This window comes from Rattus norvegicus, chromosome 17, assembly GCF_021556685.1.
Source record: "Rattus norvegicus strain SHRSP/BbbUtx chromosome 17, alternate assembly SHRSP_T2T, whole genome shotgun sequence".
In the NCBI taxonomy this organism is placed as follows: Eukaryota; Metazoa; Chordata; class Mammalia; order Rodentia; family Muridae; genus Rattus; species Rattus norvegicus.
Genome location: NC_141550.1, coordinates 77,596,180 through 77,612,179, shown reverse-complemented (window position 1 = coordinate 77,612,179; position 16,000 = coordinate 77,596,180). Strand labels below are relative to the sequence as shown.

The window sequence follows — 16,000 nt, the reverse complement described above, 5'->3', positions numbered from 1 at the left end:
GCCAAGCAACCAGAGCTTCCAGGGACTAAGCCACTACCTAAAGACTATACATGGATTGACCCTGGACTCTGACCTCATAGGTAGCAATGAATATCCTAGTAAGAGCACCAGTGGAAGGGGAAGCCCTGGGTCCTGCTAAGACTGAACCCCCAGTGAACTAGACTGGTGGGGGGAGGGTGGCAATAGGGGGAGGGTTGGGAGGGGAACACCCATAAGGAAGGGGAGGGGGAAGGGGGATGTTTGCCTGGAAACCGGGAAAGGGAATAACACTCGAAATGTATATAAGAAATACTCAAGCTAATAAAAAAAAAAAGTTCAGCATCTACAACCTTCTCAGCTTCTCTGGTGTTCATATGTCTGATGTTGAACTACCCAGCCCCTATCATGTAAGCATATTAAGTGACTCCCCTTTTGTAACAGTCTTTTATCTTGTCCTAAAAAATCCTTCCTCATGAAGATTACAATACTAAAAGTGCGACAGTAGGCAGTTGTTTTCTGTCTGACTTCTCTCACACTGAAGTGCGAGCCTCCACCTAATGGAAGACTCGATGGACATGGACATGAGCCCTCTTAGGCCTCAGAACTACCTTTTCAGTTGTGAACTAAAGGCTTACAAAGAGTATCACTCTAAAGTGGATAATGATGAAAATGAGCACTGGTTATCATTAAGAACGGTCAGTTTAGGAGCAGGGGCAAAAGATGAGTTACACATCGTAGAGGCAGAAGCAATGAACTATGAAGGCAGCCCAATTAAAGTAACACTGGCAACTTTGAAAATGTCTGTACAACCACAGTTTCCTTGGGGGCTTCGAAATTACACTACCTGTGGTCTTAAGGTTGAAGTGTGGTTCAGGGCCTGTGCACAGTATTGGACAGCACCTAGTAGCTGTAGAGGAAGACTCAGAGTCAGAAGACGAAGACGAGGAAGATGTAAAACTGTTAGGCATGTGTGGAAAGAAATCTGCTCCCGGAGGTGGTAACAAAGTCCCACAGAAAAAAAGTAAAACTTGATAAAGATGATGATGAGGATGATGAAGATGATCAGGACAATGAAAAAGAAGATGATGATGGTTTTGATAAAGAGGAAACTGAAGAAAAGTTTCCAGTGAAGAAATCTGTACGAGATACCCCAGCCAAAAATGTACAAAAATCAAACCAAAATGGGAAAGATTTAAAACCATCAACACCAAGATCAAAGGGTCAAGAGTCCTTCAAAAACAGGAAAAAACTCCCAAAACACCCAAAGGACCTAGTTCTGTAGAAGACATTAAGGCAAAAATGCAAGCAAGTATAGAAAAAGGTGGTTCTCTTGCCAAAGTGGAAACCAAGTTCATTAATTATGTGAAGCATTGTTTCCGGATGACTGACCAGGAGGCTATTCAAGACCTCTGGCAGTGGAGGAAGTCTCTTTTAAAAAAATGGTTTAAACAGTTTGAAATAATTCTGTCTTACTTTGTTTCTGTAATAATTGCTATCTGGCTGTCCTTTTCATAAAGCAAAGTGAGAACTTTCCCTACTGTGTTTGATAAATGTTGTCCAGGTTCAATTGCCAAGAATGTGTAGTCTAAAATGCCTGTTTAGTTTTCAAGGATGGAACTCCACCCTTTACTTGGTTTTAAGTATGTATGGAATGTTATGATAGGACATAGTAGTAGTGGTGGTCAGATGTGGGAATGGTAGGGAGACAAAAATATACATGTGAAATAAACTCAGTATTTTAATAAAAAATATGAAACAGACACCTGGGTTTCCAGGCTTTTGGAATTGGCCTAGAATTTATCACACCAATTTCTTTGGGTTGCAACATAAGAATGTTGGACCTTTCAGACACAATAGTCATTTAGACTTCTCATTTTAGCAAATTCTGTTCTCTATGTGTCCTGCCCCATCCTTCTTCCCTCAATCCCTCCTCTCTTCTTTTGTCTTTCCTTCCTTTCTTCTCCTCTCTACCCCATTTCTCCCCCATCCCCATGTCTCTATTCTGTTCTAACTTGTCAATGCATGTGACACATGTAGAGGACAATAGAGAGTTAAGGTAGAAATGGGTTTTCCAGGACAGCTTTGTGGGTGAGAATCCTTGGGATGAAATTGTGAGTTTCTGAGTGTGAATCCCAAACGCCCATAGAAATGTCCAGGCATGGCCGTGTGTGCTTGTAAACCCTAGTGTTGAAGGGTAGAGACGATCAGATTTCTGGAGCTTATTGGTCAGTTAGTCAGTCTGAAATGGTAAAATTTTTGGTTCAGTGAGAGCCCTGTTTCAAGAGAAAATATCAGAGAGCTATAGAGAATGATTTCTTAGTCTGATCTTAATGTGTACCTGTATGGGTCCATATACCTATACAATAATGTGCATATACCATATATACATATAACACCACACACATGCATACATACACACATACGCACAATATACACAATAAGGCAAAAAAATAAACTTGAAAAGAAAAGAAAATATTCTCTACATGGAAGAAGCCTCGTAGTTCATCAGCTTTTGTGGTTAAAAATAAAGACAATGTCTTCTTCCTTCAACGAGTACACTGAGGCATAATTTTATGATCATTAGAATAGCATTTTCACAGTGTCTATAGTCTTAAGATGTTTGAAAGTTTCTGAACATCAACCATTCACTCACTTTACTATTTTAAGAGTGTTCTCTTGCCACCTCCAAACCTAGGGAACAAAAGATTTATTTTTAAATCGAGGGAGGAAGACATAAGGAGAGGGATCAAGAATAGTTTGGATGCATTTTTCTGCCAAGAGGAATGAAGGTTTCAAGTACTTGGTGTTAAGGCAGGATGAAAAGGAAGAAGACACGAGCACAGTACCAGTGTGCTGTGCTGTCTTAGGCCTGGTATTCTGGGGTGGATACTTCTACAGAGGTTGAGAACCTAGGCAGCCTTTTCATTTCTCCTTTCTAGCCACCCCTTATCTACAGCGTATTTTCCATGGGTGCAGTCCAAAGACAGAAAGGAGAAGCTCTGTATAAGTACACGCCAGTGTGTGTGTGTGTGTGTGTGTGTGTGTGTGTGTATGCGCGCACACGTGTGTGTCTGTGTGCATGCACACATGCACACATGAATGTGTGCACACATGTGCATGCACATATGCATATATACATATATCTAGAGCAAGAATATTTAAATGAGTTTCATTTTAGTATGTTGTTACAGTTTTTCTGGGATGATTGGTTTGACTTTTAAATGCCGAATTTATAATTTGAACCATGAGGTACAATATATATTGTGTTCTTTCTGTCTAGAGTCTCAGACATACACAGAGATTCCTGAATGTGTCCTCCACAGACAATGAGGGCTCCTTTACGTTCTAATAAATCCTAAGCAGTATAAATGCCATGGATGAAGGTAGTTTCTTCTACAAACTATTGTTCCTACTGTCACACATAGTTGTCGCTTTAAAGTGCCTGGTATTCCCCGAGGGAACAATGATACAAGGTGAGTCTGGAGATACTAGAAGTGGGCTTATAGAAGCTTAATGCTGCCTGCCTTTTAGCTGGGAAGTTCTAATTTCAAAAGGGCTGAAGGAATCTTTCTAACCTCATAAAATTTTAGCCACAAGAATAAAATTTTAGGGACAAGGAGGCACAGTGACTGGAAGGAAGAATCATTCTTAAAGGACCCCTTAATGCAGACAGGAGCCCAGGCACAAGGGAATGGTGACTGGAGAGGAGTCCAATGAGGTTTTCAGCTCTCAGCTCCTTTATTCAGGCTTCTCTACTCACACTTGACTCTAGGCGAGGTCCTTCCTTAATTTGTTTGGGTGCCAGAAAGAGCTTGAATTTATTAGAATAAGGTTAAATTACAAGGAGAAAACTCAGTTGCTGTCAATGACCTGACTTCTTTGGTTCTCTCTCAGTACCCATCATCACAATGGGAAGCCCCATTGTCTTTCTCATTCATAGTGAATGAAAAGTGAACATTTGCCAGATAAATCACTTGACATAGCCTTCCTTGTAAGGCCATATAACTGAGGCCAAACCTAAGCTGGGCAGCTCACCTGTGGATCAAGAAGCGTAGGACACATTTTTCTTCATCTCCACTGACTTTTTCCCTGTTAACATTCACACATTTTGAAGAAATACAAAAGCAGAATGAATGCAAATGTGAAATGCTGGCAAATAATTATAGCAGTTCTTGAAATACCCAGGATGGTTGGGTGAAAACTCACAATGCGTATGCATGAAGGAAAGAGGCAGTGTGGCAAATTTTAGATTAGAAAGGCTCTTCTCTTTTTCCCACCCTCCTAACCTCAGAAAAGCAATGGTCCCAGCAGGCAGGTCAAACAAGCCATTCACAAGCAGAAAGCTTGTGAAAGAGAAAGATACACATGCAGGCAGAATCAGCAGTTCCTGAACACGTTGACTGAGAGGACAGCATAGCTGCCGTGTAGAAATTCCCGAATTGCTCTTCTGGTTTCTTTGTGACCTATGCTCATCCTCAAAGTCATCAGAAAGATAAAGGATTCTGTTGTGACATGAGGTGTCTGGCTTTGCTAAAGACACACCCATTTTCATCTATCACGTTGTCCCTGTTTCCATACAGATTAGTGTTGAGCAAATTTTCAGGTTTCAACTTATAATCAATTATGCACTACCACTTCATTTCCCTATTCTTTATCTCCTTCATCAATGCTTGGCTCATGTCTGTGTGTGTGTGTGTGTGTGTGTGTGTGTGTGTGTGTGTATGTGTGTGTTGCGCGTATGTACAACTCCAAAATATACTGTTATGTAGGTTTTCCTGACTGTGTTCAATTTAAACAAATTTTACTTTGCTGCAGATTTTGTTCATTTTGATCTTTTACTTTTTAGACAATGCTGTAAAAGAAGAACGCTACCCATGTGTCTTGGTTTTTCCCAAACAAATAGTTTAGTTAGAGACTTCTATGTGGATACTGTATTTGAGAATGATAGCAAGTGTATATGTTTGTGGCAAACCAAGTGATCAGGGACAGAAAATCCAGTGAAACCTTGCTAAGTATGACATCGAATGCATCTTATTGTTTTCTTTGGGTGAACCTAAGCAAGACACGTGTTTATCTGCTGACTTCTGTTCTCCCTTAACCAACTCAGGACCTCCAGTAACTAACACCCACAGTCAGAGACAGCACTTGCTTATGCTTGAAAGAGTTCAGTAGATAACCAACAGCATGGGTACAGAAAAGCCAAGAGGAGAAGACAATAATCTTCCATATGGCCAAGTCAGAAACAGCCATGTAGTATCTGAAAAAGTGTAGTTGTAGTTTCAGGGACGGGGCCAACACTCTGGGAAGGTCCCCTAAGACACATCTGACACATTGGCCACTCAGTGTGAATCCATGGCTGTTTGGCTCACTTTATATTTCATTTTTTTCATACACCACGTTCTGCCTACTGAATTTCCTATGTTACCTCTAACTGTAACCATCACTAGATAGCACATCCTATAGAGTCAAGGCTGTAGCTTTGGTCATGAGACTCCTTTGATACAAGCTTCAGGAGATGCTGTACACTGGAACAACAGTGTTGAAAGTTCTTGGTTTATCTGTGACTCTAGAGACTGCTCATTATTAAGGGTGATGCTCTGAGGCCAAACCACAGTCTATATAACTTTCAATTTCCATTCCTCCCTTTGTATTTCTTTCTTCTGAATTGCTAACGTGTTGAGTTCCAGTACTTGGCTCGCACCTTTAGGTCTTCTGAGGGCTTAGGGTCCAGACACCACAGACAGAGCAGTGATTTTTTTTAGCACACTAATTTAGGGGTGCTATATAAAGTTATGAGGAAATGGAGTTTGTCCTTTACATTGTGCCACACTCCCCTGCACTGTCCACCCAACCCCATGCCACTTGTGAACCCTAGATTGATTACTTTTTCTATAAACCATATGTCAGCCAGTCTTCCATGGTTAATCATTCAGTCTCTTCCAGGGCCATTATAGAACTGTACTCTTGTCACATTATACTAACAAACATTTTATCCTCATATTTTTTATCTTCTGGTACCTACAGGATGGCACTGTGTTCTGTCTCCTGTATCTGTGTCAACAATGAAGGCCGGTTATTTCCTGAGACCACAGTACAGTTCCATGACTCCTTAAACTCCTGCTGATGTGAACGCACAGAGTAACGCAACATAGTCATTAGAGAGAGAAATCACAACTTAGGAACCCATTGATTGTAGTGTGGAAGGCTCAGGGTAGCAGATATGCACAAAAAAGGTAATACTGCTGTGCGCGAATGGGGTGACAGGAGAATATATGGTGGTATCCGCTAGGCGGCAGTATTCAGGGGTGGAGGGACTGAGGACGGGTGTTACAGCTTTATGTCAAGTACCTAGTATTAAATAACAGACATGCTGCCACTGCAGAGGCAAGACCATCTACAACTTACAAATAGTCATGAAATTATGAGTATCGACTATATGTTGCTTTTTCTTATGGCAGGAAATGTGAAATTGATCAGAAATGGCGCATTTGATAAAAATGGATGGGAAAGGGTGTGCAGGTCACCTGAATAGGATGAGATGATGTCTAAATGCTGTGGAATGGTCACACGTACTCCTTAGACAAGAAGAGACTATTTTGTAAGCAATTGCTCCATAACTTCATCACTGACTATACTCATGATACTCCGCTACACCTGAATTTTTAAATATATTTTGATAAGGTCGTACATGCCGATCAGTTCTGTCGAAAATATTCTGAGTCCCATATATCCCACGAGAAATCTTGTTCGTACGTATCTTTTTATGAAATCCTGGGAGAGTGTGTCTGGTACCTACTCAAGGAGAAAGATTGATAAATTGTAGCACACGCATAAACATATTTCATTTCCCTAAGTACTACCAGATGGCTTTCTGGAAATCGGCGTCACTCCTTTTCCATTAGCACGACTTGTGGTTCTTATTTTTCCACATTCTTAATGTTCACGTTTGTGTCTTGACTGTTCCTTGAAGGCCCATGTGTTAAAGGTTTGGTCCCCAGCCGAGCGCTACAAGGATGTACGTGGAGGAACTTTGAAGGGGTGAGGCCTACAGGGAGGTCTCTAGATTATTCTGTGTGTGTTGCACTGAAGGTTTTGTGAGCTCCTATGTCTTACTCTCCTTGTCTTTCTTTGATTTCCTGCCTACAAGGTTGCTAGGTGAGTAGCATGGTTTTACTAGACAGGATCTCATCTCTCTGGGTTGTTGCCATGGGGCCATAACAACAACAACAAGTAATTCAATCGCAGATTGAAACATACAAAATATGGGTCCAAACAACGTTTTTGTGTGTTTTCCCCCAAATTTGATTAATATTATTATAATAATTTGACTAATTGATTTCAATTCAAATTTGGTTCTGCAATATATATATTCCCCATGTGCCTTGAAATGACTTTCAGCAGTGTTTGCCTTTCTGTTTTTTTCCTTGTTTTTCTTATTTTCATTTCTTTGTTTGTTATTGTTGTTGTTTGCAGAAGACAAAGACTCTATATGTAGCCTTGGCCAAGCCTGGCCTCCTTATATCCTAGGCTGGACTCAAAGTCATAGAGTTCCATTTATTTCTGCCTGGTAAAGATTTTCCCATGCAGCTGAGGGTAGCCTCACATTTCTGACCCTTTTGCTTCTACCTGAGATGTCTTAGAATCATAAGCAAGTGCCACCCTTTTAGCTTATGTGGGACTAGGGAGTAAACCTAGTACCATGTGCATGCAAGACAAACAACTGAGATATATCCATAGTTGTGTTCTTTGTTGAATAAAATTATTAAAAATATTTTTGACAGGGTCTTATATATCCCAAGCCTCTTAAACTCTCTAAATAGCCAAGAATGGTGTTAAACTTCAGAGCATTTTGCCTCTAGCTTACAAATGCTGGAATTATAAATGCGTACCACTGTATCTGGTTTATGTGGGCTAGGAATTGCACCCAGGGCTTCATACATGCTAGGCAAGAACATTATCAGCTGAGCTATACTCCTAGCTTCTGAATAGAAATTCTTGACTCACATGCAGCCTGTCGCTAGAACTTGTAGGCATAAACATTACATTACTCCATTGCATACTTTGTCTCTCTGTATCCATCTTTACTGTTACACATCATTACACCACAGCAAAAACAAACAAGCCAAAACCACAAACTAACTCAGTGACAAACATAAATGAGATTCCTTATCTTAGTTTGGGTTTTTATTGCTGTGAAGAGACACCATGATGATATGAACTCCTTTTTTTGTTTGTTTGTTTGTTTGTTTTGTTTGTTTGTTTTTTTGTTTTTTTTTTTCCGGAGCTGGGGACTGAGCCCAGGACCTTACGCATGCTAGGCAAGTGCTCTACCACTGAGCTAAATCCCCAACCCTGATGATATGAACTCTTACAAAGAAAACATTTAGTGGGGGTTGGCTTACAGGTTTCGTCTATAATAATGATGGTGGGAAAGCACATTGTAGGAAGACATGGTGCTGGAGAAGGAGTTAAGAGCTCTACAACTGGATCTGAAGGCAGCAAGAGGAGAGAGGGAGCCACTGGGACTGGCTTGAGCTTCTGAAATCTGAAAGCCCACTGTCTGTAGTATGATTTTATTAATAAATCCCAGCATGGGCTTACTACCCACCTCAAAGGTTTATGGTACTGGATGAAGGACATACACACACACACACACACACACACACACACACACACACACACACACACACATACACACCCTTTATATTTTAATCCACCTTAAGCAGCACGATAGTTGGGCAGCTGCCTAACTATCCTCCATGCTGTTAGAATCTACCTCGTACCAACAACTCCAAGTTAACTTAGCTTCTAAATTCTTTGTTCCATCTTGGCTGTTCTTAACACCAATTAGTCAGCCCTCGGAGCCATGTTTTCTTGACCCAGAGCGCAGGGTGTTCTCCTTGCTTCTCTACTCCACAGTGGCCCTTATCTCCCTCCTTCTTCTTCCTCATGGTCACAAGCCAGGAACACTAAACCTTGGCTGGATCTCCCCTCCCCCAACTACAGCTATTGGCTGCTGGCATCTTTATTTACCAATCAGAATTAACTGGGGATAGGGTTGCAGAAGCTAGGTGCAGATCCTCTCCTGCAAACCGTTTCCGGAGGACTCAATTAGCATCAGAACACAAACAGCTACAAACCTCTGGACATACTTCCTCCAAAATGCCATCCCTCCTATACCACACCCTATGAACCTATGGAAGAAGGCATTATCACTCAAACTATGACATTTCTCAAGTGTTCATTCTAATTATGTGTAAGATATTAGGCATTCTGATTATTCTTCTACAAATTCATTCCTCCCCCGATACTCCGGTCAATCTCCTTTGGTGGTAGGTATTCTGAATACTGGAATTCTGCAAAGCACAAACAGGCACAGATCAGTAGAAAATCATCAGTATGAAATGATCCTTGTGCTCATCTTACTGAGACATTGATAATTGTCGTGGACTTTCTCAGCTGTGAGCCAATTCTGTGTGAGCCTTTCAGTCCCTAAATATTTTGGGAGAGATCTTTGTTTTAGACTATGGTTTCCAGGATTGTTGTCTACACAGCACTATTGGAAGATAAAGTCTTCCCTTCACAAGAAAAAATGGAAAATAGTCACTGTCCATGAAATAGGACTTGGGAAATTAAGCCCTGGGCTCTTTCACTGCAAAAACAAACAAACAAAAAACAATCTCAAAAGACAATGGTGTCAAAAAAAAAAAAGACAATGGTGTCACCCCCTTCTCCTCATAATGACATGTGAGAATTGAGGATTGGGGAATTAATACAATCATGGCATGATCATGGTGTGAATCTAACAGTATCTGTACATTTTTATCTCATTATTATGGTGTGTGTATTTATTGTGTGTGTGTGTGTGTGTGTGTGTGTGTGTGTGTGTGTGTGTGTCCTGTGTCTCTGCATATGCATGTCCACCATAGCATGTGTGTGGAAGTTAGAGGGACACTTGTGGGAGTCAGGTCTTGTATTCCATGTCCAGGTACTGAACTCAAGGAGTCCAGCTTGGTGGCAGCTGGCATTACCACAGAGCCACTCGATAGCCCTAAAAGTATCTCGTGGCAGGGGAACTTGTTTTCCATGAAAATCAAGCCCACACATGCCCCGCACCATTTGTTTTCTAGTGAGCACTCACATGTCATCATGGTAGTACTTCTGTTCCTCACAATTTTCTTCTAGATTTACTTTAGTTTATAGCCACAGTAATTCTGTCCTTTGATATTCATTGTATCACAGTCTTTTGAATTTCTTGCATCCATGGGAAACAAAATTGAACATATTCAGAGCAGAGTCACTAATGTTTCTTCTCTCAATGGTCTCTGGCTTTCTACCTTGGTATCTATAACATCTACATAGTGTCTCAATCTAGACACTGGTATACCACCTTTAATTATCCATGAGGTCCTGTTTAATTTACTCCATAAATCTTTGAAGCAATCTGATTTCCTCTATCACCATGGTTCCACCCTAGTCCAATAAATTATCACCTCTCCTTGCATTTTTATCATATTTTACCAAATGATATTTTCCCTCTTCCTCCTGCTTTCTGTCAAATCATTTTTAAGTCTAGTCAGCACAACTTGTTCAAACTGAAGAATCCATTCATTTAATCCCCCTATCTACAAACCATTGAATGGTGTCCTTCTGTAACACTAATAAGACTGGAACCTTACTGAAACAGTAGGACTAGAAAGCTTTATGGGCTAGCCCCATCCAATACTCTCCTCTCCTGTTTCTCTGTTCTCCAGAACTATATTCTTGTGGCTCTAATGGCTTTAGATTGAAATTCGTGAAGACTGAATGAGATAGTATTTAAAGTTCCAGTGTCTACTGTATATGTGGTTTCAAGTTTGTTTTAAAGAGACATTAAAATCAATATTTATTGAGTACTTCCTGTGTGTCTGCATGATAAAAAAGATATGGAATAGAGTCAAATTACACTAACTTTGCTAACCAAAGTATTATAGATATAGTAATCTGGAATTTTGGTAAATAATCATCACAAGCTGGGTGGAGAAGACCCTCAATGCAATAGCATTGGCCCAATGAATGTGTCTGTTACAAAACTAGAAAAGCAAACACCCTGACAGTACATTATAGATTTTTTTTAAAATCATGGATTTTTTTAAAACAGAAATATCTTATTTAAATAAAGCAAACATTTAGCCTCCAAATTAAGCATTCAAACATGGCCCTAATGCATAAATTAATTTTTAAATTTGTTTTAGACATCATTAAAGCATTCAGCTGTAAACTGGCACCCATGCATTTTGAGAGGCCTGGTTACAGAGACTGCTTAACTGTAAAATAAATAGTAGTGTAAACTCTTACTCTGAATCTAGGCGCTCAGAACTCTTTTCTTTTTATTTCCAGAGTTGTGCCTGGGCAGGAAATGCTTTTACCCCCTTTCATATGGAAATTTTTTCCACAATATGCACCATCAATATTCATCAAGTATCACACCAATTAACAAACCGTGAATAATCTGGAACAAAAATTTAATGCATGAAAACCCACAATCGTCTAGGTGGCTGTTAATAAGGCTATGTTTGAGGTAATCACAGACAAATTTAATTTTAAATATGCTTCCCTTAAGGAAGGAGTATCAATGTTAATTTAAGAATTTAATTTGTGTGGTGTTTTAATAAAATCACTTTCACGAAATCTTTGTGGAAACATTGCATGGTAACTTTGCTTACCAACTAAACATTTAATTTGCTTTTACATGATGAGAATGTACCACTGCTGTTATACTAGTTACATAATGTGACTGTCTCTCTCCTATGGCTTTGTATAAAGTTAAGCTGTATTTCCATTGGCAATTGACTTTGCAATCTTGGTGATAAATATGTATATATATATACATATATATATATGTGTGTGTGTATATAATATGTGTGTAATATATGAACATAAACACAATACATACATAAATAGAATATATACATTAATATAATATATAACATATGTATATAATATACATTTATATGTATGCCTGTATGTAGTAGGGCCTGTACATGTGCATGCTACAGCAGCAAGCATATGGTAGAGGTCAGAGGATAACACGTAGAGGTTGGTTCTCTCTTTCTACCATGCTGGGTCTGAACTCAAACTCAGGTCTTCACCCATGGAAGGCCACATATTGACCTGTTAAGCTTCTTTGGGATTCCAAGCTTAATGTTTTAAACTGAAAACTAAATTCTAGAGAAACTCATTTGTCGTTGTTTAAACTTCAGGATGGATGAAGAAGAGCTATCTGAACTGTATTTGAATGTATTACTTAGTGGAAGAATAAAACAAAACCCATAAAAGTGAAGGAGAGAAATTAAGAAGCTATAAGCTAAAATTAATGATGGTGAAAATGAAGACACAATAAAAAGTCATAAGAAGAAAAGCCAAACAAAACCAGTGAGCCTGTGCTGTAGCAGATCGAGGATCAAAGACAGAACAGATATGGATTATTAGAAATGGAAAAGAAGATTAATCAGCATCAAAGCAGGACTTATAAGTATTGCAGAAAGAGAAAGTACACAACATCTTTCTCTCACACACACACACAATCTTTAAAAACAATACTCATTCTCAAATACTAAAAATGAATTAAATTATTCTTGGCCCATGTAATATTTAATCATCTTCCATCAAAAGTTCAAATATTTTTAATGTTATATAAGCACACTAACAGTAAAACTCAAACAAACCAGTCAACACAAACCTCAAGACTTCATGGCATTTTCTAAATCTAAAGGAGTTAGGGAATTAGCAGACGTGGAATGCTAGCACTAAGAAAGTTAAATGTTACTTTATGCCACTCATGGGAGTAGCAGAATGGTTTCAATCAGTAAATAACAGCAATGTTCATTTGGACTCATAATCAGTGTTATTAATATTTTTCAGAATAATCCATTCACTCTTATTCAATTTATGGTAGTTTCTGCCATTAAAATTGGTTCTTACTCTGATTTTTTCTTATTCTTATTTTCTTGAACTTAATTTTGATTTACTAACTTTCTCATTTTAGGTTTTTTTTCTCTCTTTGTTGTTTGTTTGTTCGATTGATTTTTTTTTTGTTTAGCACTCTTTGCATTATGAAGTCTCACTCTGCTCCTGAGGATGAAGCCGCAGGTCCAGGCACTCTTCCAACTCCCTTCTCCAGCTCAGAGAATTCTGATTTTCTCCCACACTGATCACAAAGAACATTTTCATCTCCCTCCTTCTCAGGCTTGGAGAGCTAAAGACTGTGTCTTTGAGAAATGTTTAACACAGTTGAGGACTTATGATGAGTCATTTCATTTCTAACTGCTGAACGGGAGTTGAAAAGCACCGTAGCTGCGTTGACTTTAGTCTTAGTTTATATGACAATATTCCCCGTTATTTCAGGGTTCCCCCCCTCACCTCTAAAATTCCTTTATTTTGGATAGTTAAAAAGAATTCTGATTTTTCTCACAGGTTCTCCAATTTTTTTGCTATTCTATTTTATACCTTGATCTCTGTCACTTCTTTCACTTTAACTTTTGCATGGGATTGATTAGGAATCCAGGATTTGAAGATTCATAATTTTCAACACTTTCCATGTAAATGCATAGCTCTCATATTTCCAATTCTGCTTTGTCCTTTTTCTTTTTAAAAAGTGTTTTTTTTTTTCTGGAATACTGGTTAAATATTCGATAAATGTTTTTTACCTTTTCTTCATTTTTAAACTTTTTGTTATTTATCCACCTTTTCCCTACATTTTTAAGAATAAACTTTTTTCTCTTTTGAAACATTTCAGACATTTATTAACATGTGTTGATAATATCAATCCATCACTACCTTCGACTTCCCCCCTATTGCCCCCATCACCATCGTGCTGCTGATATCAACATGACCCCTTGCGTTGATGTTGATCTTCTCCTTAAAATATAATCTTCAATTTATTGACCCTTTTGACATTTGTGTTGTTTTTTATTTAACCCAACAACCAAGTGATTTATTGTTGCTGTTCCTGAAAGCTTTCTTAAAAAAAAAACTATTCTCATGAGTTTGATGAGACTTTTTAGTGATAAAAAGTTTGTCACCAACTCTGGTAAACTGAATTCTGTCTCTGGGACCTACTCTGCAGAAGGGAAGGATTCATTCCTGCAAGATGTCCTATGACCTCCATATAGGCACCCTGCAATGTGGTGCCACATACACCAACACATAATAAATGAAATCTAAGTAATACAGATTTCACAGATTCTAATCTTAAAAGTCATAGTACATGTTTCTCTTTTATGTCTTTCTACAAATGTAGTTTTTAAAATATTCTGCTCCTAAGAGGTTTGAGACACTTCTCAGTGTGTCCTATATGACCCTTTCATTTTCTTTCATACTTTCTGTTTACAAGCAATATGCTAAATTATGAAAAAACTTTGATATTTAAATTTATTAATTAATTGGTATTATTAATATCTCTTCAGAGCGATTCAACTCAACTGAGAGTTTTGAGAACATGTTTAAATTATTATATCTCATGCACATCTCAGAGGAATATTAGCTGAGTTTACTTTGAAGTAAGTTTTTGTTGGGTGGCAGTTTGTTTATAGTCTTTCATTTTTTAAAGTGTGTGTGGTGTGTGTGTGTGTGTGTGTGTGTGTGTGTGTGTGTGTGTGTGTGTGTATCTGCCTCAAGTGGTTTAATTTAGATTATTTCTGAGTACAAGATCTTTATAAGGTAATTAGGAGGGAGAAACAGCCACAGACTTGACTTCTCCCTACCTTGGACTTTTGGTGATGCACATATCTCACAGGGTACTAGCTCATATGTGGACTTGTTGCCATTACTCCTTCAACAGTCCAAGCTGCCTGAGTTTGACTAAATCAACCTACATTTAGCTGGGTAATTGTCACATGGATCCTTGAGGATTCTGTTCTAACCCTGGGCTTTGAGCTTCCTGAAATGTCATCAAACTTTCTCGAAATTGAAATTTCAATTGTAACTTTTTTCAATTTGTTACTCTGTGATTCCAATTTCTTTTCATTTTTATGTCTTATAAAGGCCTCAGAAAGACATTTGTATTCATTGCTCTTCTTACTTGTGTTAACTGGTTAATTAATTAGTTAATTGTTTTTCTCCAGTGCAATCATTACTTGACTATTTCTAATTAAATGAGGTTAAGTAGAAGTTTAGGTGGAAGGGAAATGAAATAGAATGTTTACAACCTTTCTCTTCCCATTTTTCTGACACATTTAATTCAATGTTTAAATACCATTATTAGATGTTATGATTCAACAATATTTTCTTTAATTGTGCCTGCATATTGGTTTAAACATTCTCCACTGCATGGTAACTATTTTGCTAGTATAAACAACAACAGATTGGTTGTACTTAGGAAAATAAAAAGACATGTATACTTTTCACACACATCTCCTCTGGGATTTCTGGAAAGAAAATTATTATCTGATCCTTTAGTTTAAAATAAACTAATTGCAGCTGAATTCTATTGTTTTGGATATGAGTGAATAACACACCTAAGGTTCAAAGTAATGTGCGATGGGTCCAGCCCTCAGGAGGCTGGCTTTCGGTGCCTCTGCTGTCAGACTATCTGGAGTGCTGACTAAGAGTAAATGCCTCTTGTCATCAGCCTAAGTCTATCTCAGTTTCACACGAATTCTGCCAAATGTTTCAAAAACAAACAAAAAACCCCCCTCTATGTGCTATATTTAAGTAGCGACTCAAAGGTGATGTCATCACCTCTATTTTTATCATTTCTATTTACGCAATCTTTGTATCTATTGTTAGTATAATGTGTAATTATATATTTATTTCTGTTGATGTCCTATCATCTTTCTTTCTATGTATGTATGTATGTATGTATGTTTCTATTATCTATCTCTATCTTTCTATCTCTCTATCATCTATCATTTATCTTATATCTATCTTTCTGTCTATCCAACTACCTATGATCTACCTACATATTTATTTATCTGTAGAAAGAAGGAAGCGGGAAATTATTTATATATATCTAAAAGTTACTATTTTGAAATTCTAACAT

At 38.2% G+C, this 16,000-nt stretch overlaps 1 pseudogene; it reads left to right on the top strand.

Moving 5' to 3' along the window:
• Positions 1-512: 512 nt before the first annotated feature.
• Npm1-ps16 (nucleophosmin 1, pseudogene 16) lies at positions 513-1,494 on the top strand (annotated as a pseudogene).
• The last annotated feature ends 14,506 nt before the right edge of the window (positions 1,495-16,000 follow it).